The 12,833-nt window shown below is 43.7% G+C and overlaps 1 long non-coding RNA gene across 1 annotated transcript; it reads right to left on the bottom strand.

Moving 5' to 3' along the window:
- Positions 1 to 8,919: 8,919 nt before the first annotated feature.
- On the bottom strand, positions 8,920 to 12,306 carry LOC309358143. Its single transcript, XR_014163350.1, has 3 exons — positions 12,136 to 12,306; positions 10,375 to 10,470; positions 8,920 to 9,174 (listed from the first exon to the last, which is right to left on the bottom strand). It is a non-coding gene; the product is annotated as an uncharacterized lncRNA (long non-coding RNA).
- Between the last annotated feature and the right edge of the window lie 527 nt (positions 12,307 to 12,833).

Here is a 12,833-nt window from a genome sequence, read left to right as displayed (position 1 = left end):
TAGGGCCATGGTTCCCAATTTGATTTTTAAGAAGGGCAATTCAAAAATGAGTTATTAATCGTTAATAGCCTTTTAGGCTTTCTCCACATGAATAGGGCTTCACTTTTTGAATAATAAGAATTATATGTCATGGGGGGGGAATCAGGATTTTAGAGATGCTTAGGTGGGGCATGGCCTAAAAAAGGTTGGGAACCACTGGTCTAGGGGAAGATAATAAGAGCTGTTTGGCAGTGGAAACAGACTACATTGGGCTCTCCTTCCTTGCAGGTTTTTAAGCAGCGGTTGTATATCCACCTGTCATGGATGCTTTAGGTGAGATTTCTGCATTGAGGGGGTTGGACTAGATGACCTTCAGTGTCCCTATCAACTCCTCAATTCTATGATTCTGAATTAAATCAATCCCAGCCACAAGTTACTATCGAGTTACTGTATTGGAGGAGCATGGGCTCCCTCTAGTGGCCCTTGGTAGCAATGCAATTGCGACGAGACAGACTTGGTTTCATTTATACGGTAACTCACCTTTTCCTCCCAAGAGCTCATGGTTCTTCCCCTCTACTCGTTTAATCCCCACAACAGCCCCTAAGGTAGGCAGGGACTGGTCCAGGCCAAGAAACACAGCCACCTCAATACCTGTGAGGGATTTCCCTTCCCTTCCATTGTTTCTCACCTGTGTGAGATGTTATTTCCCCCCAAGCTCATCCTTACTAGAAATAGAATATGTGTCTGGTCTACTAAGGTATTATACATCAGGGGGAGGGCATCTTTTTCAACCTGAGACCTGCATTTGTGGTAGCCGGGGCCAGAGGTAAAAGTAGGAGGAGCAATGAATGCAAATTTACCTTTGTACTCTCATACGCCCCATATCCTTTTGTCTGTCTGTTCAACATTCGGCTCCTGAGCCCCAGGCCTGCATGAATGCTGTTTGCCCCTCCTTGCTCCTCCCTCCGCCCACAGCCATTCCCTCTTATGTTTCCTGGTTTGCTAAGGTAAGGTTTGAACCGCTAAGCAAGGTTTGAACTGGGTTCTGGTTTGAAGGTCAGCTGTGGTCCGTGATTACCCCAGTTTACTTAGTTTATTTATTTATTTATTGGTTTTTGTAGGCTGCCCCTTTGTCACAATATCTCAGGGCAGTTCACAAAACACAAAGTAGTTTCAAGGTCTTGCCAAAGTGTGGTTACTGTGAACATGGAAGTGAAGGTGGGAGTTGCTGCATATAAAGTGGAGGAGGAGGATGATTTGATATCCCGCTTTATCACTCCCCTTAAGGAGTCTCAAAGCAGCTAACAATCTCCTTTCCCTTCCTCCCCCACAACAAACACTCTGTGAGGTGAGTGAGGCTGAGAGACTTCAGAGAAGTGTGACTGGCCCAAGGTCACCCAGCAGCTGCATGTGGAGGAGCGGAGACACGAACCCGGTTCCCCAGATTACAAGTCCACCGCTCTTAACCACTACACCACACTGGCTCCCTACACCACACATGGTCCTGAAATCTAACCTGGACCATTAATATTTGAGACATTCTTTGTTTGGTCTGGTTTAGTTTTCAGATTACATGAATGACATGTGCGCGCACGCACACACCTCTATTTGGGAACTTAGGTTCTGCAACAGTTTCACCGTTTTGATTCCACTTTCCTTTGGCTTATTGCCTAATGGCAAAGGAAACCAAGTGATGTCACCGTCTCCTGAATTGTGGCACTTACGAAAAGACATGCATTCATTTTCAGTTTTAACATCTGGAATGGGGGACATGGGCAAATCATTTATAGCATCTAAGAGTGAGGGGAATAAAGAGTCATGGCTCCATGGTATAGCACAGGGGTCAGCAAACCTTTTCAGCAAGGGGCCAGTCCACCGTCCCTCAGACCTTGTGGGGGGCCGGACTATATTTTGGAGGGGGTGGGAATGAACAAATTCCTATGCCCCACAAATAACCTAGAGATGCATTTTAAATAAAAGGACACATTCTACTCATGTAAAAACATGCTGACTCCCGGACTGTCCGCGGGCCGAATTTAGAAGGTGATTGGTCCGCATCAGGCCCACGGGCCTTAGTTTGCCTACCCATGGTATAGCACATGTTTTCCCCAGGATATGTCCAAGTAGGGCTGCCTGGAGATTCACTGCCATCTACTGAGTAAGATTGATGAAAGCTGACTCTGGACTCAGCTAGATTGGTAAAGAAAAAGTGTTATATAACCCTGTGACACCAGATGGCACTGTGGAGTCCCATCTTTCCCTCCCAGATACCCCTGTATGAGTTTGCAACACGTTTAACTGAATCGCTTCTTTGACATGTCTAGATCCAGCCTCAGTATAAGACAACTTCCTCTGTTTCTAGAGTAAATGTGGAATTATTTAATATCGGCCCAACCAAGGTATACTCAGGAGCGTAGGTTTTTACCGTACAGTGTTTATTTTGTGACAAATGAAGTAACAGTATTTTCAAGAACAGAGTGGCTCAGTTGATCCTGGTGTGATATTGCCGTATGTGAAGCTAATAATCTCACCAAGTATTTGGAAATGAATTAAAAGTTGTCTGATTTATCCATGAAAAATGGTGCTGTGTTGTTGTTTTCGTTCAGTGTTTCCCCTAAGTTTTCCTTTCCCCAATGCTATTTTCAGATGGAAAATACAATCATGTTGGAATTCTGGTAATCCCCCATTATTCACTTGAATATATCTGGGATTGTTGGCACCATACACTTGGACTCCCATCTCACCTGTTGGACTTTGATGGCAAGGTAATCAGGGGTCAGCAAACTTTTTCAACAGGGGGCCGGTCCACTGTCCCTCAGACCTTGTGGTGGGCCGGACTATATTTTGAAAAAAAAAAAAATGAACACATTCCTATGCCCCACAAATAACCCAGAAATGCATTTTTTTTAAAAGCACACATTCTACTCATGTAAAAACACCAGGCAGGCCCCACAAATAACCCAGAGGTGCAGTTTAAATAAAAGAACACATTCTACTCATGTAAAAATACGCTGATTCCTGGACCGTCCGTGGGCTGGATTGAGAAGGTGATTGGGCCGCATCAGACCCACGGGCCTTAGTTTGCCTACCCATGTAATATATGAAGCAAGGTAATGCATCATTGTTAGAAAAGACCGGATCAAGACTTATTATCTGAACAGAGACCCATAACTGTGGGATTTCTTTAAGCCTCGAATAAGAGACTGGCTCCAGATTTCAAGGTAGTAGAAAGCTAGATTTTTAAATTTTATTTTACTATCTCTTCAGTGCATAGGATGGCCTAAAAGTTCCAAGGTTTGTGTCTTCATGCAGCTTCTAGTTGACCTGTGAGGCTTTTATTGGCTTGTAAGTAGGGTGTGGGTCTATCCCAAAGAAACCAGAGTCATGAACGGCAGCTCTGTAGGCAGTTGACTTCTGCCTTCTGGTTCCAGATGCTTCCATGTTTTCTCCTTGGTACATAAAACAACAACAACACATGCATGTTTACAAAGCAAATGTTTAGAACATGAAGAGCTGCGTAGACTGTCTTCCTAGCTGCTACAAAAGAACTAGTGGAGAAGAAGAAGGTGCCTTTAGGCCTGGGAGTCAATAGGGGAGCAATTGGCAATAAGAAAGAAGCCTTTTCCTATTCATTGTGTTTCCTTAAGAGTCTTGGCTGTGCACTTGCCACAGGGAAGAGAAGTACTGTGTGAGTGATGGCAAATGGGAATGGAGGGGTGGGGTTGCTGAATGCTTTAGAAAGCCGGGAGTTGATGGGGCAAATCAAAATATCTTTGAAAGCTGTCAGATAGAAATACCTCTGCTGGGAGCAAACAGGGTCATTTTGCCAAAGTCCTTTCAGGGAAAAAACGCATGAGATTTTAATGGTGCTGTGATGCAGCAACAGTCCAAATGAAAAGCTATACGCTGTGATTTGTTGTAAAAATCATAGCCCTAGAACACCCTGCTGGCAATGTTACTATTGCACCTCCCTACCCAAAAGTGGGACGCGGGTGGTGCTGTGGGTTAAACCACAGAGCCTAGGACTTGCCGATCAGAAGGTCGGCGGTTCGAATCCCCGCGACGGGGTGAGCTCCCGTTGCTCGTTCCCAGCTCCTGCCAACCTAGCCGTTTAAAAGCACATCAAAGTACAAGTAGATAAATAGGTACCACTCCGGCGGGAAGGTAAATGGCGTTTCCGTGCACTGCTCTGGTTCGCCAGAAGTGGCTTAGTCATGTTGGCCACATGACCCAGAAGCTGTACGCCGGCTCCCTTGGCCAATAAAGCGAGATGAGCGCCCCAAACCCCAGAGTTGGTCATGACTGGACCTAATGGTCAGGGGTCCCTTTACCTTTACCCAAAAGTGGTTGGAGTCTCAAAGAAGACATATAAAGCTGGGTGTTGTGCATTATTATTTCCTCCACCTCTAACATCTCTCACATCCAAAACAAACACACAGATAAGGAAAGGGGACCTTGGATCTGTGACTTCCTGCCTCTTCCCTCCCTCACCTTCAGGATGTACAAGAAGAGGGATAGTCTGGACTGCAGCTGCATGGGAGGGATGGGGACGTGACAAGGATTGCTTGAGGGCCGATGTGACTCCTGTTCTGTGCACTTGGATCTTCCCTGGATGGGATTTCAGGGATCAGATTCTCACACACACCCTGGCCCCAGGTTCTCCTACATTTCCATGCTGTGCATCTATATCTATCTATCTATCTATCTATCTATCTATCTATCTATCTATCTATCTGGGACTCACCTGAGCTTGTGTATTTGATTTGTTTAGTAAATAAATGTATTAATTGCATTAATTGTGTATTTAATCATATTTATTTAATTAAATATATTAACTTTGTATTAAATAATATTAACTATATTGCAAACAATTTAGTCAATGATATAGAAATTCAGCGTGTGGCCTGTGGGTTCTGTGTTGAAGTACTCTCGCAGTCCACTTAGCCTGAGACAGTGGCGTAGCGTGGGGGGTGCAGGGGGGGCAAGCCGCACCGGGCACAACATCTGGGGGTTAGGGTTACGTTAGGGTTAGGGGGCGCAAATCCACAGGTTAGGGGGCGCAAATTACTTGCCTTGCCCCGGGTGCTGACAACCCACACTACGCCACTGGCCTGAGAGGCTGGACCACCCTGTCCTGGGCTATCCATTGTCTCTGGTCAGGCCTTAAGGGGTCTTGTCTCAGAATAATTCACAATGAGGGCCCTAGTCACAGAACCAGATCTGGAAGAGATCCCAGCAGATCAGCCAGGCCAGCCAGGCCATGTATTTCATAGACGTTGTCAGAAACACAACTAATTGTTACCTCAGCATACGCCAGCGCGCACACACATTTAAAAACAAACACGCCTTCTAATTAGTGATTGTCACAGGGTACTGGTGTTACTCCTTGCCATATGTTTGGCAGTCATAAAACTAAATTGCTGCAATCCAGCGTTTATTTCAGTTGGTGCCACGACCATTGTGGAGATCTGTAAGTATGTAACATACTAATGGCATTGGACTCTTCTTAGATCTGGACTTTATTTTGCTTTCGCTTTTACAGAGAAGTCCATCAACCTGCCCATGGAGTTACAATGAGAATAACCCCTTGGTGTTGAGAGACTCAGTCCAGAATAATCAAGGCTGCAATCCCATGCAAATGAATGTAATGCTCAAAGGCCCTTAATGTGATCTTGCAAATGGCACTTGCTGACTCCTCCACCCTAATTTTAGCCCCTTCCACCCCCTGCAGGCCTTTCATAGGGCTGTTACAAAAAGTAATGGAACTGTTCCCTGTTGTAATCTGTTTGTTGCACCACATGCCTAGGTTCAGGCTGCAAAAGTAGTGTGAGATACTTTTGCACACTGAAGCTAGCAATATTTATGAGTTGGTGTTTTAGTGCTCTATTGGTAGTGCTGAAAGCATCCCAGTCCTACAGGCTGCACTCTCTGTTCAGGTCATACAGTGGCCCCATTCTGTCTGTTGAAGTTCCTCCTCTGTAAGTTGAACTCTTCACTAGTCAGCTGTGACTTAATTCACTTTATGTAACCAATTATTTCAGTTACTGCTTTGAAAGGCCAGGGCGTTCTGAGTCTCAGCTACTTCAGGAACTTGCGCTGGAGAGGAAAGGGAGAGACAAGGAAATAACAAATGAAGCAATGGAGGCTGAATTTAAACTATGGTGGTCAGATAGAATCATAGAATTGTCGAGTTCAAAGGGACCCCAACCTCTTGTCCAACCCCTGCAATGCAGGAATCTCAACTAAAGCACCCATGACAGATGACCATTCAGCCTCTGCTTAAAAACATCCAGTGAAGGAGAGTCCACAACCTACCGAGGGACATTGGAGGTATACCTGACCTTTTCTAGGTCCTCAAATGGCTCTGCTTTTGGTAAAGGTAAAGGGACTCCTGACAGTTAAGTCTGAACAACTCTGGGGTTGCGGTGCTCATCTCGCTTTACAGGCTGAGGGAGCCGGCGTTTGTCCACTCCACAGACAGTTTTTCCAGGTCATAGTTGCCATCAATAATAAATATTTACCAGGTTTTTACCTTGACATTATTACACTGCATTACATTTTGTTGAAGTAGCCCCCCTTGACTTCAGTGGGGGCTTACTTGTATGAATCATCATAGCCGTCAGCTATTGTAGTATACACATCTGCCTTTAGTAAGCTTGGACAGTGTTAAGTAGTGTCTACTCACACCACAAATATCAACAACCTCAGATATGCAGATGACACAACCTTGATGGCAGAAAGTGAGGAGGAATTAAAGAACCTTTTAATGAGGGTGAAAGAGGAGAGCGCAAAATATGGTCTGAAGCTCAACATCAAAAAACGAAGATCATGGCAACTGGTCCCATCACCTCCTGGCAAATAGAAGGGGAAGAAATGGAGGTAGTGAGAGATTTTACTTTCTTGGGCTCAATGATCACTGCAGATGGTGACAGCAGCCACGAAATTAAAAGACGCCTGCTTCTTGGGAGAAGGGCAATGACAGGCCTAGACAGCATCTTGAGAAGTAGAGACATCACCTTGCCAACAAAGGTTCGTATAGTTAAAGCTATTGTTTTCCCAGTAGTGATGTATGGAAGTGAGAGCTGGACCATAAAGAAGGCTGATCGCCGAAGAATTGATGCTTTTGAATTATGGTGCTGGAGGAGACTCTTGAGAGTCCCATGGACTGCAAGAAGATCAAACCTCTCCATACTGAAGGAAATCAACCCTGAGTGCTCACTGGAAGGACAGATTGTGAAGCTGAGGCTCCAGTACTTTGGCCACCTCATGAGAAGAGAAGACTCCCTGGAGAAGACCCTGATGTTGGGAAAGATGGAGGGCAGAAGGAGAAGGGGACGGCAGAAGACGACATGGTTGGATAGTGTTTTCGAGGTTACCAGCATGAGTTTGACCAAACTGCGGGAGGCAGTGGAGGACAGAGGTGCCTGGCGTTCTCTGGTCCATGGGGTCACGAAGAGTCGGACACGACTAAACGACTAAACAACAACAACACTCACACCACGGTGCAGTGACCTGATTCAAAGCGAAAATGAAAGTTGCTGCAATTTATTTATTTATTAAAAAAACCTACACAATGCCCAGCATTCATGTCTGTAAGCTGAAAAATCCCTCCCCCCCCCCCCCATTCTTGCTTTCGGATTTTTATTAAAGATTTTCTTGTTTTACAGAAGTAAGTGTAATGTCTCTCGTATTTTTTCCATGTAACATTTTTACAAATCTGTTTCCTTTGTTGAGACATTAGGGGGAGGGGGGAAAAAAGGGTGTGGAGGGAGGGAAGATGGGTGGGGGTGGGGACAAATGGCGATGTTTCTATTATGCTTAATGTATGTAGGGTTTGGTGTCAGCGTTGCTTGTCTGAAAAGTCCCTTCTGATGAACTACCAGCAAATTCAAGAAGCTGCAAATTTTCGGAGAATCTTTAAGCTGCTCCCTGAAGTTTCCAACCATTCATTCAGCCTGAAGGGACTTCAAAAAGTCTGCTAGAATTGAGTGGCAACAGAGCCAGAAGCCAATTTCTGCTTCTCTTTGTGTGGACGTCCTACCAGATGTTACCGTGTTTACTCTTAAGAATGTGGTGGCGATGATATTGAAACATCACTTTAAAAGCTGTATGCAAAGAATTTGCATTTCTTTCAGAGATTTGTTTTCTGCTCTCATTAATAGTTTAAAATGTATCTCTCTTGATTTTCACAAGGAAGAATGTGCCAGGCTCATTATCAGTCAGAGAGCAGAAAGACTGTGCTGTTCCTCTCACTTTTCTAAATTGGGACTCCTCTTTTATTCAGCCCAGGGTTCCAAGCCTGGTAAAGGACAGAGAAGAGCTATTGGAGGCGACTGGCTCCATGTTTGTCACTAGACAGACTGGTTAAGGGGACTGGAATTTTCTAAAACAGACTGTGCTGGCTACATCATAAAAATGTGTGTCAGTAGAATTTGTGAGGAATAAAGTTACAAGTCAGAATGGATGTAAGTCAGATTTTTAAAACTGGCCTTATCATTTTTTTGTTTCTGGACAAAAATTATATATATATATTTGTCTCCCTCCAATATTTCTCTGATGAAAATAGAGAGGAAAAGCGAGACATTCCAGGATCATATAAAAAACCAGGCCAGACTCTATAAATCTGGGACTATCCCTGGCGGGTCTGCTGTAGCTTCCTTGCAAACCAGAGGTTCCCAAGTCCTAAAACTGTCATGGAGACTGGAATATATTCTTGCTGGTGCACATCCACCAAAAGCAACTTCAGTTAGCATAGAAATGAAGACATTCCTGAAACAGTAATGCAGACAGGTACCGAATTTGAATAGGCACATCCATCTAAGGCACAATTTCAATCGGCATGGAAATGGAGGGACTTTAATCCTGGCACTACCAACATGGGGCCTGTGGGTGCCAGGATACCCTGAGGGCTCTGCTTTTCTCTGCAGCATAGTTCCCAGAACATCCAACTAAAATGGCCTTTCTGTGCTGCTCCTCCAGCTGCTTGCAGTTCTTTGTTATGTCCTTGCTGCAAATGCCCACTTACATTCTGACTGGAAGACAGCAGGCCTTGGGGTCGGTTGGATTAAGAGAGATGGTCTGGCAATTACAAGATGGCAGTGATCCATCCTGGCACCTCACCACCTTCCTCGAGGGGCTATACCATACCCAGTACATATCTCCACATGGGATAGAAATGTACAAAAATCCAGCTTTCTGGAATTAGATAATCCAATAAATGAATAAAACAACAAAACAACAATTAGAAGACAATTGCTGCTATTTAGCCCACTTGTTACAGCATTGCCAACACATCTCAATGCACACAGCCAAACTATACAAAGTTGTTCTTGCCCCTGTGCACCTTTTCCTTACCTATTGTTTGACACAATTGCGTGTCATTAGATATGATGGTATTAGATATAATTTTATCTGAAATCAGATTTCATATTTGTTCTTAGGTGCATTCCTTTCTTATAATTTAAAGAAGATTATATATTCACAATTTATTATTTGCATTGGGACCTAATACTTTTTTGGCCATTCAGGTGTATCCCACTCCACACTTTTGACATTGTTGTAACAAATCTCACCCCCAACCCCGCAACCCTGTTGGAATGATCATTTTTAGCAGAATGCTTTTCGGTTTATAAGAGAATGTGGAATCTCTGGGGAAGTTCCTTCAGTGTATTGTGTGTGCGCGCGCGTTCGTGTGCGTGTGTGTGTGTGTGTGTGTGTGTGTGTTAAAAGCACTCATTTATCCATGCACTGCTGTCTGTCATACTTAATGGGTCTCATCTGTGGCCTGGAGCTCAGCTCTCTGTTTATCTCTTGTTCTCTAGAATCTTGTATTGATTCCATACATAGATTCTCCTCCGTTGCTATTCTGTCCTCAGTTTTTAGCTGTGAAGGAAACATTAGCTGGGAAAACCAAACCCAAAAGGTCATCATTACCTTGCTACTGTTTCCAGCCATCTAGCTCTCTGAACTCTTTTTCCATGTTAAATCAATATCTTAGTACTGTATATTTAGTCCTATAACAACATTTAAGGAGCCTTAAGTATATTTCCAATGTTTTCTTCCCAACTGACAGCTACCCAACCATTGATCTTCTGCTGTAAGCTACAAATAAAATTTGAAATGGACTTTCCACAGGTTTGTGAGCATCACATATTCTCTGTTCTGTGTGTAGATCCCACTATCTTCCATTCACACCAATGAGCATGACACAGGTGCTGTGGGCAGGGTCATTTGAAGTTCTGTACCCAGTTCAGTGTATGCCTTCTGGTGGTGCCTTTTCATGACCTGAGCAGAATGCAACCTTTTAATTGGCCAAAAGAACATCTCTCTTTTTTAGCATAAAGAACATAAAAGTGAAGTGTACCTGATGTAACAGGCAGGTAAGTTGCATCTTACCTGGTGATATCAGATGCAGATATAGTTCCTTCTGGCTGCCTTCCTGTGTAAAGAGGCAACATAGAATCTCTGGAGCAAAGCTTCTCTTCACTCCATCTGAAGATCCGAAACACAAAACTCAGCTGAATGGGGCTTTGTCAGTAAAACTATCTCAATGCCATGCCTGGAAGTAGGCATTGGGTTTCAGATTAAGGACAGGGTAAGTCCATGGTAAATCCCAAGGACACCCAATAATAGCAATATGCACTTAGAAATTGAGACATAAGGATACATACACTTTTTATTATTTTACATGTTGGGTTCTTAACTGTGGCACGGGTGTAGATGTTAACAAACATGTATAAAGTTTGTTGGTTGGTTTAATTTGTATACTGCCCTATAGATCTCAGAGCGGTTCACAAATATAAAAAAGACAAAATACATGATAAAAACAAACAAATAATTCCACAACACATTTAAAAGGTCATCAGATGTCAACCAGCCAAAACGCTGTCCCATATGTGTACCTCTTGTACAACATAAAAACATAGGTCTCAGAATGGCAGAGCTTTCGGATGTGCTCCTATGCAGTCAAGGGAGAGGATCGGTCACCTAGGGGTAGTATGTGGGGGGCCAACCATGGATCAAAATGGGCTGCTCAGCACCAGGACACTGACTGCTCCTGTAGGCCGAGGACAGTGAACCACTTGGACCCATATACAGTATTCCTATTGATCAGACAGTTCCGTAAAGTACCATTACAAATTCATATACAGATGTCACCTCTATGCCAAGAGCTTTGTTGCTTAAATCCTTACAAGCACCGAGTGGAGCTCTCTGATGGCAATGCCTTGTCAAATCAGGTTTTTGCTTGTTTACTTGTTTTAGTTTTGGTACAGTTCCTTTTCGTTTCAGGTGTTTGTGTTTTGTTTTTACCCTGCTTAATATTTAACTGCCAATAAGTGACATTTCTACGTTTTATGATAGCAAGTTCAAACTACGGTATCCTGTCTGATGGGAGTGCTAGAAAATATATTGCGGAGACTGACATCCCCACTTAAGGCAGGATCCTGAACGTGTACTTTGTCAAAGTCGTACAGGGAAGGAATCCCACTGGGGTGCCTGTTTTATGGATTGAAAGAGATGCTGGGAATTTGAGTCTGCAAGGCCAGCAGCTTTCAGCGGTATTGCATTTTACCCAACTAAGCCAAAAACAAAACAGCCTGGTATCAGGTTCTTACCAGAAAACAGCTTCTTTCTTGCGTGTTCAAAGGCAAAGAATATATATGTGCATGTGGCGCTAACAGTATTATAAAAATAATCATTTACACACGTGTTATGGGTGTTTGTGCTGCTCTGAATTTGATTTAGAATTAATGCAAGATAATTGGATTCCAATAGAGAATTGCAAGGGAGGGGGGAGTGTTTAACAAGAACTGTGCGAATATATTTGGAAGTGAGGGATAAACTGTTGGGTTACCATAGCAACAATACCAAAGAGCACAGTTAAGCCTTAACAGTGAGGCATCAGGCTTTAGAAGAACTGAGCACAAAGGCTGGTTTTTTGTTTCGTTTGGGGGTTGGACTTTTATGCTACAAAGGCTACAATCCCAAGCATAGTTACCTGAGAGTAAATCCCACTGGAATCAAACAGAGATGTACTCCTGAATAAATGTGGTTAGGATAAGGGTGTATGGCCACAGCGTGTGTTTTAATCAAAAGAGAGGAAAATCTTAATGTTTGAAGGAAAACAGTTAAGGACATGAATTATAGACAACTCACTAAGTCATATTCGGGGTCAGGCGTGGAAAGAGTGTGTAAGGCCATCTGCTCATTCTTACTATCTTGCCAGAATATTTGAAAGCAGCTCAGGCCAGCTGCTCGCTGGGTCCTGTAGTACCCCGAGGGAGAATAAAATGAGACAGGTTTCCAGTTGTGTGGGGCAGAGAATCAGGATTTCGTATTGGTGCCCTCCTGGTTCATCCCCTTTCTTCCCCTCCCCACCCACCAACCAACCAACCCCATAATGGCAACATCGGCTTCCTCTTCCTTCTGAGCAAAATACTTTAATTTGCTGTTGCTTGAAGATGTCTCACACCTCTGCTGGGAATAATACAGGCACGAATTTGTGAGAAAACAGCGTGGTGCAAGCCATCATTTGCTGGATGTGAATAATGAACACGCTGCTTTTGACCAACCCCAAATCTGCCTTAAATAATATATAATCCTTCTGCACCAGGGCTAGATCATAAATATCCAGCTAATGACTTGCAGCTAAAGCTGTGATTAATTGAATAATTGAATAAGTGAAATGCAGTCTCCTACTTTACACTCAACACTTATGTCTCCTCTTGGCTCTATAATTCAGACTATCCCAGTTTTCAAAGCTCCCTTTGCATGCAAACAGCACCTGCTCTTTCTAAATCTTGTGGCCGCCTATTGAACAACGTGCTTCTCTTTTTCAAGGCCTCTGCTTCTTC

Source organism: Podarcis melisellensis (assembly GCF_964234715.1).
Source record: "Podarcis melisellensis genome assembly, chromosome: 1".
NCBI lineage: Eukaryota > Metazoa > Chordata > Lepidosauria > Squamata > Lacertidae > Podarcis > Podarcis melisellensis.
This window is presented reverse-complemented; position numbering and strand designations above follow the sequence as displayed.